The sequence below is a fragment of the Syzygium oleosum genome, unplaced genomic scaffold, assembly GCF_021117445.2.
Source record: "Syzygium oleosum isolate NSW1041296 unplaced genomic scaffold, Sole_v2.1 Sole_v2.17, whole genome shotgun sequence".
Classification (NCBI taxonomy): domain Eukaryota; kingdom Viridiplantae; phylum Streptophyta; class Magnoliopsida; order Myrtales; family Myrtaceae; genus Syzygium; species Syzygium oleosum.
The window spans coordinates 156638-173244 of NW_026607501.1; the positions used below are offsets into that span (position 1 = coordinate 156638).

The 16607-nt window shown below is 41.6% G+C and overlaps 1 long non-coding RNA gene and 1 pseudogene across 1 annotated transcript; one reads left to right on the forward strand and one right to left on the reverse strand.

Moving 5' to 3' along the window:
- Positions 1–1946: 1946 nt before the first annotated feature.
- Positions 1947–8577, forward strand: LOC130140312 (uncharacterized). The gene is made up of 2 exons (XR_008818324.1): positions 1947–2431; positions 8292–8577. It is a non-coding gene; the product is annotated as an uncharacterized LOC130140312 (long non-coding RNA).
- A 689-nt stretch (positions 8578–9266) lies between these two features.
- LOC130140305 (probable aspartic proteinase GIP2) lies at positions 9267–10591 on the reverse strand (annotated as a pseudogene).
- Positions 10592–16607: the final 6016 nt, after the last annotated feature.

Consider the following 16607-nt stretch of genomic DNA (forward strand, 5'->3'; position numbering starts at 1 on the left):
TCACGAAGGCTCGGGCAAGGCCATTGCGGCCTTGCCGGCAATGGTCGAGGCCGTCGCCAAATCTGGGCGGCCGCAAGCAAGGTGTCGCTGCCAGATCTGGCGAGGCTGCCGGCAAATTTGGCAACGGCCTTCACGGCCTTGTCCATTGCCGGTGAGGCCGTGATGACCTTGCCCGGGCCTTCAAGGTGGAGGGCAAGGCGGCCCTCGCCGGCAGTGGGCGAGGCCGCGAAGGCCGTCGCCAGATCTGGGCGGCGGCTGGTAAGGCATTACAGCCAACGCCGCCTTGCCCGCGGCAGCCTAGAGTTGGCAACGGCCTTCGCGACCTCGTCCACTACCGGCAAGGCCGCGATGGCCTTGCCAAAGCCTTCATGGCGGAGGGCACGGCGGCCCTCACCCATTGGGCAAGGGCTTCGCAGTCGGCGAGGGTCATCGGTGACCCTCGCCAGCCTTGAAAAAAGAAGAAAATTAAAAAAGGAAAAGAAAAACAAAAACTAAAAATTAAAATAAATAAAATTCAAAAAAATAATAAAAAACATTTAAAAAATTACATCGGATGGAAAATTAATTAAAAAAATCATGTAGGACAATTTGCCAGAAGTGGCACTCAAATGATTTATTTTACTTTGATGTGGCATTTAGTGAGCGAAAAAAAATTATGGCACTCAAGTGAGCGCCGTACAAAAGTTATGGCACTGCTGCTGTACTTATCCCGGTGTTTAATTACTTCTCCAGTTTACTAGAAGTCTGAGTTGGTGCGAAATCTTGACCGACTTTGTTAGGAAACAAAATCCCAACAAACTTTCGTATTTGGATTCAAATTCTTCTTGAAGGCCACGTTTTTTTTTTTTTGGTCAAGGAAGGCCACGTTCACTTGATATCCTACATATGTATAATGAGAGATGACTTTTTTGGTATTTTATGCCTCTTTTAGCCGCACAACTCTAAACTCGATGATTTCCGCAGCATATCTAATTTATGTCATTTTCTTTGTGAAGAAGTGAGTGTTTCAAGGGAAAAAGTCATACAAAATCCCAAATCATGGCCACTGTGATACATTCATACCTAAATTTTTTTTATGTGACATCAAAAACTCCAAACTATGCTCATTGTGACACATTTACTCTACACTTTTTCTTGTGACATAAAAAATCCCAAACTTGTACTTATGTGACACATTTATCCTCCGTCAAGATTTCGTTAAATGATTTTTCAGCTAAAATAACGTTCTTTTTTTACACTTAAGTCACGTGGGTGCCATGTCAACACTATTTACTTTCTGGCATTCATGTAGACAGATTTTTAATGGTTCTAATTTAGGATTTTGATGGAGGATAAATGTGTTACATAGATACAGGTTTGAGATTTTTTTTTTGTCATAGAAAAATATTTAGATTTAATGTGTCACGATGGGTAAAGTTTAGGGTTTTTTTGTGGCTTTTGCCCGTGTTTCAAACAGCGAGGTAATTCTATGTGGCTTATTTTATCAAGCATTTACGCGAGGCTAAACAATGTGGGTTTGGTCAGCTAGGAAACACTGAGTAAATTTTTTTTTTGGGTCAAAACGAAAGTGCTTTCATTTAACTAGGAAAAACAAATGGCCCCACTAAATGGGCTTCCGAACATAATAGATCCAAAAGAGTAAGACGAGGAGATACAATCCAATTAGAGGGAAGATACTTGCGTTCGTAAGCTTTTGTAGCCTAGTCAGCAACAAAATTAGCCTCCCTTCTACAATGCTGGATCTGGAGTTTCGTGAATGATTGGAGCAAAGCTGTGCAGTCAAAGAGAAATCCACATATCTCCTAAGGAACAGAACTAGAATTGAGTATCGCATTTACTACCAACAGGCTGTCTGACTTGACTATTATGTTATTAGTTTCTTTCCTTTTCTGAATCAAAAAGTTGAGGGTTTGAGAAAGTGGCAGCTCCTCAACCTGCAAAGATGACAAAGCTTGGACATTCCAGGTGTGGCCATCAATCAATCGTCCTTTGTGGTCGCGGCACACACAGGCCACAACTCCCTTCGCTGCTCACATCAAGTAAGCACTATCTATATTTACCTTCAGAGTTTCAATTTTCAGAGGAAGCCAAGTCTAGGAGGAACCATTGTAGGCATGTGTGCTGCTGGTGGTCTGCAGATCCCAGGAATAGGAGATTCTTGAGGTGGCGAGCGCTGAATCCACCGTAAACACCGGATCTAGGTTTAGTTTCCTGAATGTGAAATTATTCCACGCCTTCCACATTTGCCAGAGGACCGAAGCAACTACCTCCAGATCTGCTAGCCACACTTTAATTCATGATAAACCCTGTAATGGAATTTGGATGCTAAGCTGCAAGTTTGCCCAAACTTCTCGTGTCCATGGACATTGCAAAAGGAGATGCTCCGTCCATTATGGGATGCCATCGTGGCACAAATCACATACCGAGTCAGGTGGGATTTTCTTTCGGAAGAGATTGTCCTTCGTGGGTAGGGCATTTTGACAAAGAGACCACACGAAAAAATTTAATTTTGGAAGCAGTTCTCATTTTCCATATGCCTCTCCAAAGGCTGCGTGGTACTTGGAAAGAGGAGGAAGCTAAGATATGGCTGTTGTTTTGTTCTGCCACCCTTAAGCAATTGTAACCACTTTTAACTGCATATTTATCTATCTGTGTCCCTATACAGATGATCTGGTCTGATATTGCTTGGGGTCTAACCGGTATTGATAGGATTTGCTTCACTGTTTGATCATCGAAACTGTTTCTCACAAGTTGAGTGTTCCATGTTTTCTCCTCTTGATTTATAGAATTAGCCACCAGCTTTGGTTCTCCTCTAGGAATTGGTCCTCCTATTATCTCCCTACTCTAACAATCTATCTTCTCTGATATGTACTTTCTTGCCATCTCCCACATATCACTGTACTTGCTGATGAATAGCGTCCCCACCCGTTAAAATACTCTACTACTCCCATGATGGCCTTGATCCTTTCTCCGCTCGCCAAAAGTCCCTATTAGGAAAGTAAATTCCTTTGAGAACTTGACTCCATAAAGAAGGTTGGTTTTTGGAGGAGCCTCCACGCCTGTTTGCCTAACATTGCTTTGTTGAAAGCAATTAGGTCTTTGAATCCAAGCCCTCCCAAGTCTTTTGTTGTTTTGAGTAATTCCCATTTTTTCCAATGCAAACTCGATTTAGCCACTGAGCTTTTCCACCAAAAGGCTGCGATTTTCCGTTCCACTAACTTACAAATATACACTGGGAGTTAAAAATCGACATGGCGTATTGCGGAAATGCTTGAACCACCGATTTTATCAAGATTTCTTTATCGGCCTTGGAAATTATTGATTCATTCTACTATTCTATTTTAGAGTTCACTTGCCTTAATATCCAAGCGAACATCTCCTTCTTTGAGCCACCCCAACCTGATGGAATCCCCAAATATTTCCTTATCCTATCAATCATCGAAATCCTCAAGTTGCGTTTGATCGTCCGGATAAAAGTTGGGAATATCCTATCTTGTGTTTGGCGGGTGTTCAGGATATGATAAAGTCGGATATAGAGGGGATATAGCGCGGATAAAAAAATCCCAAGGGGGAGGTGGGATAGACCCAGATAAGATTTCTCTTGTCCAGCAATTTTTCACAGAACCCTATGCACTCTCTTCGTTCACACGCTCGACTCCTCTCATATCCAAGCTTCAAGAAAACAATTCACGAAAGCAGCGAGAGTCAAACTGTCTTCTTCTCCGTAGCTCTAATCCTACGAATTCAAGCTCCATCTCCGGCGAGTTCAAGCTTCAATCCGCAAAATCTTTGTTGCTGAATTTTGCTCTTCATTTTCCAGAAATTCAACAATCTTATCGCAGCTTTTTTCCTTCACCATTTAAACTCAAGCTTCGGAAGGAAAACATTTCTATTGTTTTATTTTCCGTTCTCCTAACTAGGAGGTAATTGATCTCTCAAGCTGCCATTTGTAGTCTCGGATTCGCTCATTAACCGGGTAAAATCGAATCTCATATACAACTCTGTTTTGAGGAAAATAGATGAGGTATTGTGTGTTTTTCGAGGATTGAATTCTGCTTCGTCTGAGTTTATTACTTCGATTGCAAACATCGTGTATTGATCTAGATAGAGTCAGGTTGTGAATCTGAGTTTGAATTACCCAGGTCTTGTTCTCTAACCAGGTGCACGTAATCTATTCGATGAAATGTCTATTAGGGTTTTCTTTCCCTCGATGCTTTGGTTTACTTTCTTCAAGTGATTTAAATACTGATTGTGTTATGTGACTAAATTGTAGTACAAACCAAGAGCATGTGGATATATTTTTGAACTTGAGGTGTTCAAAGTGTACATATCACAATCGTTTTGGTGTACGACATCTTGTGGGGAAAGGATGTGTTGCACATGTAGAAATATGATCATTATTGCTAAAATGCCGACGATGAATTTCTTCTACTATGGAAGGTGATAGTGAAAATTTTGGGGATTGTGAATTTGTGACTGCATCATAGTAGTAAACCTTATTAATCCATTGCTTCAAGAATACCAATTGTTCTTTTGGCTCTTTAATTAATTTCTGACACAAGTTTGAAAAAAAAAAATTACTGCTCTCATAAACATATCGACAAAAGGAAGTGCAACTTTTGTTATTTATGATGATAAGATCGATATTATTTCATGGAGACTACGTAGGAGCCTATATGTCCTTTACATTGATATCCAGTTTCTACCAAACAATAAATAGGATATGATATAAAAATATCCAACTTTAAATCCGCAGTTCACTAAATAATAGATAGGGTATAATAAAATCCCAGTATTTCTTATCCTATCCTGATTAGAAATCTGGATGACTAAATGCAGTCTCAACTCTCTAGCCAAGTTTTCCTTCAGCCTTAGAGGACAGTTCCTACTAAAAAAGATGCCAGACTTGTTTAGGTTAATAGCTTGTCCCATGGCCATACAATATTGATTTAGAATATTAGCCTAAGTTTTGACATTCCCGTAACTTCCCATTCAAGAAGAAAATAGAGTCATTCGGGAAAAATAGACAAGAAAGTGTAGGGCACCACCTGTTGAGCTGAATACCTCTAATATGTTCCATACCAATGACGTTCTTAATGAGTGTGGAGAGCACATTGGCCACCAAAATGAAGAGGTAAGGTGAGAGTGGGTCTCCCTATCTAAGACCCCTCGAAGGTTGAAAATACCTTGATGGTTCTCCATTGAATTTAACACCGAAGGAAATCGTAGTCACGCACTCCATAATCCAATGAACCCACCTTGCGTGAAACCCCACCTACATTGAAACTCCACTGGCAATTGACTTCATTTGATAGTGCAAGCCTCTAAAAAGTCTCATTCTACACGGTCGTAGGCTTTTTGCATATCTACCTTTAAAACAGCCTGAAATTTCCTCTTTCTCTTTCTAATTCTGAGATGGTGGAGCACCTTTTGCACAACTAGAATATTATCTTGAATTTGCCTCCCACTCACAAACACACTTTGCTCTGGTACAATAAGATTTGATAGCCAAGGCTTTAGTCGATTAGCAATCACCTTGGAGATAATCTTGTAGATAAAGTAACACAGGCTAATAGGACAGAACTGTTCAAGTGTTTTAGAATTGGGTGATTTGGGTATAAGGGAAATAATATTCCGATTTAAATCTAGTTCCATCCTCCTGGAAACGAAGAAGTCGTTTGTTGCATTGAAAATGTCTTCCTTTAAAATCGCCCAGTGGTGTTGGTAGAACAACCCATTGAGGCCATTCGAACAAGGAGCTTTGGAAGCCCCAAGTTGGAAAACCACTTCTTGTAACTCTTCCGTCGTTACCTCAGCCACTAAATAGTCATTCATATCCTTTGACACCACACGCGGACATTGTGATAACACTAGTCAGAAGTCTTGAGACCCAACTGATTGATATAATTTCTCAAAATACTCCACCGTCATCTCCTTCAATCTAGTTTGGGCCCTCAGCCAAGTACCATTTGAGCTTTGCAACATAGTTATTCTGTTTCTTTACTTACATTGGATAGTAGGTGCCTCCATTTAAGCCAATTGATTCTAGGCCTCATGCCCCAATATATTTCCTCCTGTATCCAAGCCTTTTTAATTTCCTTTTGGAGGTGGCAAACTTGCTCCCTATTAAAAAAACCACAAGAATTATTCATATGTTGCTAAATTTCCTGCTTCATGGTAATAATTTTCTAATGGCCATGGGAAAATCTTTTCCAGCTCCACTTAGTGAGTGCTAAAGACATACTCTTTAACTTTCTAGAGAGGTTAGTACTATTTAGACCCGAAGATGCACATGAATCAGAAATCACGGTACGACATTCCTCATCCTCCAACCAATACGTCTCAAATTTAAACTCCTTTTTTCAATTGACTCGCTCTACCTTGAAATTCAACAATAGTGGGCAATGGTCCGAACCTATGGTGGGTAATGCGTAAGCCTCAGCTTCTGGGAACATCAATCTCTAATCCATGGTGCATACCACCATATCCAATCTTTTCTTCATAAATTCCTCTCATTCTCTATTGTTAATCCATGTGAATGCTTAGCCCTTACTCTAAAATCCATCAAGGAACAATCATTTAGAAACTCGCGAAAAGAGTTCATTCTATAATATTCAACAGTCCTTTTCTCGGCCTTCTCCCAATGGTAGAGAACTTCATTGAAGTCTCCTACACATATCCATGGTAGGTTGTTAAATGAACTAATGTTTTTCAACGCTTCCCATAGTTGTAACTTGCTTTGATAACACATCGAAGCATATAGACAGGTAATTTGCATCTTTTTTCCACTCTCCACCTCATCGCAAATCATATAAATAAACTCCGGATTTTGTCTCACTATATTGCGGGACACCATATCATTCCAAAACAGCGCTAAACCCCCTGCTATTCCTATTGGACCCTTCACACAACAGAAGGGAAATTTGAACCTCTTTTGAATCTTCCGGACCACTCCCTCCTAATTTTTGGTTTCCATTAAGAACACTAAATTGGGCTTTTCCTAAGCCACGAGGGTTCTAAGAGCATGAATTGTTAGGTTATTTCCCAGACCTTAATAGTTCCAGTTTATGAGCGTCATTGTCACTTAGTGGTTTATTAAGGCTAGCCACCAAAGCCCATTTTCTAGACCCCTCCACTTCAATGACCGGGGTATCTAGCAGGTTAGTCTCATGTATCACGTCTTATGTGCTGGCTATTGGCCCATAGAGGAAAAATGTTGCCTTTTCTTCTTAGAAGAATAAGCCTTGAGTTCTAAAAGATCTTCAACCTTTTAGTCTTCGACAAACCCTTCTCCATACCCTAAGTTTCCTAGTTTGGAAGAAAACCAGCGGCCTCATGTGTCATTTTGTTATACAAGACCATCACTCCGTTTAGGTTTCGTTTACTCAAGATTCCTGGTGTTACATTCATCATAGCTGTATCTTTTATCTCCGCTACGCCTTTACCTTTGCAGCAGCTGTTTGGCTCAAAGGGGACTAGTTGGGTTGTTATCCTTAGTGTCTCCGGAGTAAATTCCTCCTCTTTATCTGTCCTCTCCTGTTTCTCATTAAAAGCTTTCCAAAACGGGCTGTATTCTGACACTTCAGCTCGAAGTCACTGACCATAAATTCTATCTTCTTTCCTTTCCAATTTATCTTCATTGAAAGGAAAATCTTTGCAATACATGGCGTAATAACCCATTCTTCCACACGAGTAACAAAAGTAGGATAACCTTTCATAACGAAAATCTAACCAGTTATTCTTCCCTTCCATTTTAATTAGCTTTCTAGTTTTAAGGGGTTCCAGAATATTAATATCCACTCTAGCTTTCCCAACTCGAAGTGAAGCCCTATCTTTAGATTCAACTTTAGCCTCAAGAACTCTCCCTAGATTTAGGATAGCTCTATGAATAGCCTCCTTCATACCCCTCTCCAAAGGAAGACCAAACACTTGAACCCAGAACGCACAAGTAGTGAAATCATAACAATTTAGGGGAGTATCAGGAGTCCGTGGTTTGAGAATAGCTAAATGATTTGAAAATAGCCAAGGACCATTCTCCAAGACCCTATTTTTCTCTCCCTCATTTCTGAATTTGAGCACAAATAGCCCTATTTCCCTTTGTGAAATTTCCACAGTATCAACACACCAAGTTTTTTTCATAGCGTTTTGGGAAGCTTGAAAGTTAAATGGATGGGTTAGACAGTATCTTACCCACCGGAATAATTTTACATTCGTTTACTTTTTCCTTTGGAGCTTCATCATCCCATGTCTCTATATCATCTTTTGACCATAGCCACCCCAATCTTTTGCAGAGGGAGGCCAGGCGAGCTGCTTCAACTCTTTTGTTGCCTTCCATTGTGCCACGGGCGAGCAGGTCCACTCCAAGGCAACGTAGGGTTCACCCGCTGGACATAAGAATAGGAACAGCTGTAGTAACCACCGAGCCTCTGGAGGAGAAGGCTGGGTTTGAACAAGATGGAGAGCAGATGAAAAAAACATGGGTATGACAGGGGAAAAAAAGAAGTAATGTAATGGTAATTTTAGGGTTTTAGATTAAAGAAAAGGGCAAGGAAAAAGCCAAAAGTTGAGATATTCAATGAGGTCAGTATATTCTTGTGGGTAGGGCCATGGAAATGGCTAAAAGGATTAGGTTGTTGTGTGAGATTATGGTGGGGAAAGTTCAGAGGGCAGAACCAAAGGGAATCGCTCACTTGGCCTCATTTTGGGGAGACTCCCAAACTTACACGCAAATGATGAAAAAGGATAGGGGAAATAAAGCTGTATAACACCCAAAAGGGTTAGGGAGAAGGAAACTAATGTGGAAGTAGAACAAATTGAGTGATTGTGCCTTTACAGTTCTTTGATTGTTTAGCGAATTTTTTGTGGTTAGCTTTTCTCATGAAGTAAGTACTGTCATTCGTACCGAACCACATAACTCTCTTATACTCTTAGTTATTTTTTTTTATTGATTTCTTTAATAATTTATTCTTCTCATGTTTGACTCATATTACAAAATTTGTTAGCGTCCATACTAATTGCACGTCATCCACTGCCCGTCTTTATCAACTGAAAAGTATAGCCACATCCAACTACCGTGACAAGGACAACTTCAAAGTGTGTAAACGAGCTTTGGCATCGAAGAATGCATATGCTAGAAGATCTTATCAACCCTTCTACATTTATTATACATCTCTCGAAACGATTAGACAAGTTATAGTTATCGAAATAGGGCAAAACGATTTTTACTAATCAACGAGTAGTAGTAACTCACGATGGGATCGATCCCACTAAGCTTTGGTAGTGAAGTTGAAGTTTGAACAGGTCGTCTGCCTGTAGAGCTAAGAACAGCTGAACCCAAGCGCTGACGAGTCTAGATCAAACTGCAACAAATGGTTCTCCAATTGATGCCCTCCAATCACTACTGGAGTCAAAGGATTCAACCCACCATCCACAGGGCCCAAGCAGAGCACACCCTCCTTCACTTGCACCATCGAATTAGCCCCAAATATCCTCCAATACCAAATCCTCTCCCTATCCGTACTTGGGAACACCAAATCGATCGTTGGCACGGCCGGCCCAGCCCTTGTGCTCAAGATGTTCCTCGAGTCAAAACATGACTCAAAAGGCTTAATCGGCGCCACCCTCAGGACTTGTGAAAGTTCCTTAGTGAAAGCCCCTACCACGGCCCTGTAGATTGAGGTCTCCAACACGGTGTACGGGTCCGCGGTGCTGATTTTGGTGCCCCCGTAGCCTTCTTTGTCAATGACCAGGCGGGACGAGTTCAACGGAACCGGGTTCCGGTTGACTTTGATGGACTTGAGTTCGATGTGGTAATCCAATGAGGGATTGGCCACGTGACCTGGCACGTTGCTCACAGGGGTAGTGATCAGGGAAGTGTAGGAGAGGGACTCGGAGACATCGATCCCAAGGAGCATCATATAGGGCCCATCACCAAAGAAGGCCACTCCACTGGAGCTTGAGGATGGGCTCAAGCAAATGGCAAACTTCCAGGCAAAGCTGAAGGAGGCTGAGAATTGGGAGGGAAGTGAAGTCCGGGTCCTCCCTAGCCCTGCCATCCCTTTGACCCCATTGGCTAGGCCCTCCAGGAGGAAACTGTAGCTGCAGGAGAACACGAACCCGAGCACTGAGACAGCCCGTCCTGCCCTTGACCCATCGGTGGATCGGGCTGACACGACGTCCCGAGCCAGCTCAGCATTGGTGATGAAGTGGATCACGGTGTTATCTGCGGTGAGCGAGCATGTGTTGTTGTTGCACCCGGGCTGGGCCCTAGAGAGGCAGGTGCTGCAGGACTTGAAGGGTGGCCCGGGGGCTTGCGAGCACTCGGCTGAGCGGCAGTGGACCGGGTTGTAGGTGGATGATGAGAAGCCCTGGTCGCAGTCAACCCAGAGGAACTCGCCGCCAAGGTCGAGGGTCAATTTGACCGGGACTAGGGGGGTTCTTTGGTGGAGGGCGGTGAGGTACTGGAGAGTCGAGGAGTCCTTGGTGACCGGGAGGACGAGGGCTTTGGCCTGAAAGAGGCTTGGGAAGTGATGGGGAATGTGATTGATAGGATTGAGCAAAGCATGAGCAACGAGAAAGACTTAGAAGCCATGATAACCGAGAAATGCATGGGGAGGATACGTGACCGTGTCCTTTTAATAGCGTCCAAGCCTCTGAAATTTCCATAATTGGCATTGAATGGGCGTCGGACACCAATAGCGTGTTGATGAGAGAAGATGGCCATGTTTTCTGGGCCTTCTGACTTTACTTTCCACAGCTTGTAGGGAGTGCGCGCACCGTGGGACTCTTCTTCCTATCCTTTATCCTCTCGAGTGGCGAACTGGGGCTTTGCGCTGACTGATAAAAGAACATTGCTAAACAATGATTTTTACCATCCTAGATGACCATGCAACTTTTTAGAAAAGAAAAAGAGTTAAAATTAGGGAAGAGCAAAATGGATCGCCCGAATCGGATTGGACCGGTTGGTTTTGAGCAATTCCCAGGGATATCGCCCACCCAGATTGGACCAAAGTTTTTTAAAATTTTAAAATTTTTGTATTTCTTAAACATTGTAAAAAAAACTTTAATCAATCTCCCATTGCAGACTTCATTCATGCACGCAGACGCGCACGAGTCATACAACTCCCATTTCACTCACGCATGCAGACACCCTAATCGTTCACACTTTCACACCTCTTTCACAAACCGTAATTGCTTTTTCCCTCTTACACTCGCCCGATTCTCGGTCATTGTCTTGCTCAACTCTCAATCATGACTCTCTCTGACACTCTCTCGCTTGATTCTCAGATGCTACATTCTCGCTTGAATCGCATCCCTCTCGCTCGAGCTTGACGTCTCCCCCTCGCTCGAGCTTGACATTTCCATCTCGCGGGTCTCATCTCGAGTCTCGAGTCTCACCTCTTGCCTCCCTCTCTTGCTCTTATTTTGGCCGATCGTGATCGCAATCACATCTCGTTGAGGTAAATATCCAATACTCTATTTTTTTTTTTGTTGTTCTTTGTACACCATTTTTTATGCTGTGTCTAGATCTCATTTTCAAATTGATCAGTGCCAAACCCTCGCCTCGATGACCATGTTTGCGAACTAAATGCAAAGTCATGGTCTATCTTCCCACTAATGTTTTGGCAAGCAAAGAGAAATTTTAAAATAGATGCGTCATCATTCAAAAATTCATAAGGAAAAAAGTTGAATGAAATCTATGGTTGAAGGGACTAGAAGTTTGTGGGATGGTAGCATAGAATCCTGCAATGGATTATGGACTATATGCTTTAAAAAAACAAAAGAACATGCAACCGGTTCCATTGGCCTGCTCAGAAACTGAACCGGATCGGTCGGTCCGATCCAGTCTAGCTCTAGGACTAGGTGGGCCAATTCCCAGTTCCTAGGTGGGAACCAGCCACCTGGGAATTGATCACCCGTAGTTAAAATTAAGGCCTTCTTCATCAAGAAAATTGTTGACATATTTACTTTATATTAAACAAAGACAACTTCAGTGACTTTTTGTATTGTATATGCACCAGGAAAAGAACTATTCCATTGCACAGATACCATCAAATAAGTACAATAACAAAATAGAAAGCTCAAGCTCTATGATATGTTTTACTGCTGCTTATCATTTACATATTAGGTTAATAAACTTTAGCGGCAAAGCAAAAAGTTGCGTTTTGCTTTTGAAAAAACGTAAATAATGTGTTCTACTGCTTCTTACCTCCAAGTATTCATTTGAAACTTGATTAAACCTGTCTTGTTACATCCCATACAAGTACTTTCGTGTCAATGAGCCGTGTATATTTGCATGTGATACAAAGTTTTCGCAAGATTTTTCGGCGTGTTGTTTCTAATGTTTTGTCATTCCTGATATATCGATGGGCAAATCTGGCAGGTTCTCAATTTGTCAGTAATAGATCTGGAGCGTCTTCGACCTGCGCATCCCAAAGAAAGTCCCCTGGCTGTGGACCATTCAAAACTCTCATGCGCTTGAGTTAGTACGAAACTGGAGATGAGGAGAGAGTGTAGTATAGAGTACGAGAAGGACAGGTCTCCTTAGCATCAAACTCTCAGATGTCTTTTCTTGTTCTGCCTATTGATCTACCAGTTTGGTTTAAATGAACTCACTTTGTGAGCAACACCAGGTCGACCAAGAAGAAAAATCTCACAAAACTTTCCAGATGTTGCTAAAACCAATCTCTTTGAATTCATCAGAAGCTGTCAGGCTTGATGAACTTTCAATCTTATTGCCCAGACTACCTCAACGTAGGGGTATGGCGTTAGCGCAATGCAGTCAACCAAGTTGCGCACGCCATATTCGAAGAGACTTGGTCACAAATTCTTAGCACACGAAGTGTCTTGGGGAATTCTCGTGGTGGGCAGGCCAAAGTGAAAATTTAAATGCAGAATTATACCCTTAGGAAGCCGCTGAGCATGATAGCCTAGTGGTTAAGGGTGACACTATTTTCCATGAGATCACAAATTTGAATTATACCTTTAGCAATCGTGATTGGGCATTTACTACTTCAAATGCTCTAATATCGCCCAAATGTTACTTCAAGCACACGATCCAAACAACAAAATAATGAAGCGTAAAAAAACAAGTGAAGGAAAAACCCTCTCTCCCCACTCATCGTTTCTCTCTCTCGGGTCCAAGCACGGACGCCATCCCACCGCCATCACTGCCGTCCCACCCTGCCACTATGTCCACACCTTCGTCGGAGCTTGTTGATGATGTATCCACTGTTAAATTATGTCTCCAGCCTGTGTTACCCGACCCAAATCAGTCCCAACACACTTTCCTATTTGGATTCAAATTCTTCTTGAAGGCCACATTCACCTGACAACATACATATATATGTTGAGAGATGGATTTTTGGTATTTTATGCCTCTTTTAGCTGCACAAGAGAAGCTCTCTGAACCCCGTGATTTGTGCAGCGAATCTAATTGATGTCGTTTTCTTTGTGAAGACATGAGTCTTTCAAACAATGAGGTAATTCTCTGTGGTTTATTTTATCAAGCAATTACATGGGACTAAACACTGTGAATTTGGTTAGCTAGGAAACACTTTGAGTAATTGAGCGATTGTAACTCTATAATTCTCTGATTGATTACTTAATTCTTTGTAGTTAGCTCTCTTCATGGAGTAGGTATTGTCATTCGTACCGAATCATTATTGTCATTCGTACCGAATCATGTAAAACTCTCGTACTCTTTATTATTTTGTTTTGATTTCTCTAATAATTTATTCTTCTCATATTAGACCCAAATTGCAAGATTTGTTAGCCTCCATGCTATTTGCACGACATCCGCTGCACATCTTTATCCACTTAAAAGTATAGACGTCCAACTACTGTGACCAGGACAACTTTCAAAGCGTGTAGACGAGCTTCTGTATCGGATATAGCATATGTTAGAATATCTTATCAACCAATATACATTTATCACACATCTCTAGAACCGATTAGACAAGTTATAATTATCGAATTAGGGCAAAACGATTTTTTTTTCCTAATAAAAAAGGAGTCACACAGTTCATGCCAGAATAATAAATGTATAATAGAGCTGAACCCAAGCATTGACGAGGCCAGATCAAATTGCAACAAATGGTCCTCCAATTGATGCCTTCCAATCACTTTTGGAGAGTGGATTTCACATTGCATGGAAAAGATATAGCGGACGGTGTCCTTTTAATAGCGTCCAAGCTTCCGAATTTTTTTTCATAATGGCATTTCATGTGTTTGGGACAGCAATAGTGTGTTGATCAGAGAAGATGGTCGTCATTTCTTGACCTTTTGACTTATTTTTTTCCAGCATGTACGGATTGCACGCATAGTGGGATCTCCTTCCTATCCTTTGTCCTCTCTGGTGACCGGCGCCGGGACGTGTAAATAATACATCTCCGGCGCATTGTTTGGAGTTCAGTGAATACGTTCTCTCTAATGTATCATGAGTTATGCAGCGGGGCACTAGTACAAATGTTGATTTTTCCATGGTAATACCCAATTAGTTGCAATGCGAATAAGAGAAAATTGCTAAACCATAGAAAAGTGACCGCAATTAGTTTTAGAGCGACTCTATTTCCACACCGTAGATGGCAAGCTTTAAAAAGAACACTTTATTTGGGGCAAAAGGATACTATAAGTGCCATAACTTGTGTACGGAGATCACTTTGGTGCCATAACTTTTTTCGGATCACTTTGGTGCCAAGTCGGAGGAAAAACGATCACTTAAGTGTCATAAGTTTTTTTGGATCACTTCAGTGCTAAAATTTTTGAAAAACGATCACTTAAGTGCTAAAATTTTTTAAAAACGATCATTTAAGTGCTAAAATTTTTGAAAAACGATCACTTAAGTGCCAATCTCCGGCGAGCCACGTCAGCTTCAGAAATTAATAAAAAAAATGCCACGTCGGATTTCCGGCGAAAAATTGTGTACGGCACCGAGTTGGCACTTAAGTGATCGTTTTTAAAAATTTTTAGCACTTAAGTGATCGTTTTTCAAAAAATTTTAGCACTAAAGTGATCCAAAAAAAACTTATGGCACCAAAGTGAGCGCCGTACACAAGTTATGGCACTTGTAGTGTTCTTTTGCCCTTTATTTGGACTTAAATGCCAAGCGATACTATGTGCATTTCCAATTTTGTTCCGTGATTCTCTCTCCGCGCGTAATTTTTCTGGTTGTGGAGATTGCAACTTTATATTACTATCTCATTCTTTTCTTTCTTTGTTTACTCAAAGTTGAAGAAATATTCAGGAATAAATCAATTCAAAAGTATGGGTTAGTTCGCATCGCATCAATAACTTGATTAAAAAAGAAAACGAATATAAAGGTAAAGCTACTTTAATGACAATGTTTTTTTTTTTTGGTAACCGAGGATCCGTCACTATTCTCCGGGGACGAGCCCGCACAAGTAATCGGGGCGCCTATATCTCGGAGGAGACTAGCCCAGCAACCCACCGCCATAGCCCTCAACTTAAATTACGGAACCGAGCGGGGATTCGAACCCAGAACCTCTAAGGAGGGAAGGAAAGCGCCCACCAACTCGGCCATGCGCAGGTGGGTCTTTAATGACAATGTTTATCGCCAATCTTCTCACTAATCTATTAAACAATTGGTCCTCTTGCAATATAAGAAGCAAACTGCAAATGTGAGTTGGCTCAGCTGATCAGGTTCGAACTCTCTGCACACCATACTCAAATTCGAATCTCGCTGCCAGCAGTCCCCTTTGATAGGCGAGAAAGGGATGTTCAAGGTTCTTTAAATCATCATCCAATCAAATTTGCTTTTTATGTAGAGGGTACTTTCGTCAAGAGCAATTTCTAGTTTAACTAGATTGTGCATGCATCCATTTAGGGTGTGGAAATAGACCCACCCTTATTTTTGATATCCATGATGACATACGCAACTTTTAGAAAAAAAGGGAGATAAAATCAAGGACTTTTTCAAAAGTTATTTGTGAAAGAAGAAAACAACAAATTGTTCGAAGTTGAAATTGCTAATTAACTGTCACCAGATAAAAATTATTGACATAGGTACAATAAATGGAATAGTGAGTTTTTGTATTATATCTGTACCAAGGAAAGAACCATTCCATGGCATAGAATGCCTGCTTGGATTTTCTCAATTGTAGAATCTTGGTGTTGCTTGTGGTTTCTCACTTCTATACTCTTTTTGTAACTTGCATGCCCCACTCATTAGGGGTGTCAGAACTGAACCGGAAAACTGAACCGAGATACGAACCGAACCGAACAGGAATTTTAGTGCGTTTCGGTTCAGTTTCGATTTCAGTTCAGATAATCAAAATTAACCAATTTTTTTTTCAATTCGGTTTGAATCGAACCGAATTGAAATAAACACTTCGGTTTAACCCTAAAGCAAAAGGCTTTTAGGGCTATCTCGCCCTTGCGTTGCATCTGGTGCTCTCTCTCTCGGCGCCGACTCCTGCATCTAGTGCTCTCTCAGAACGACTGAACGAGGATGACGTCTGGCTTGGTGCTCTCTCTCTTGACGCCGACTTCTGCATCTGGTGCTCTCTCAGAACAATTGAACGAGGACGACGTCTGGTGCTCTCTCTCTCGGTGCCGACTCCTGCATTGCTCAGTAGATTGCGATCGAG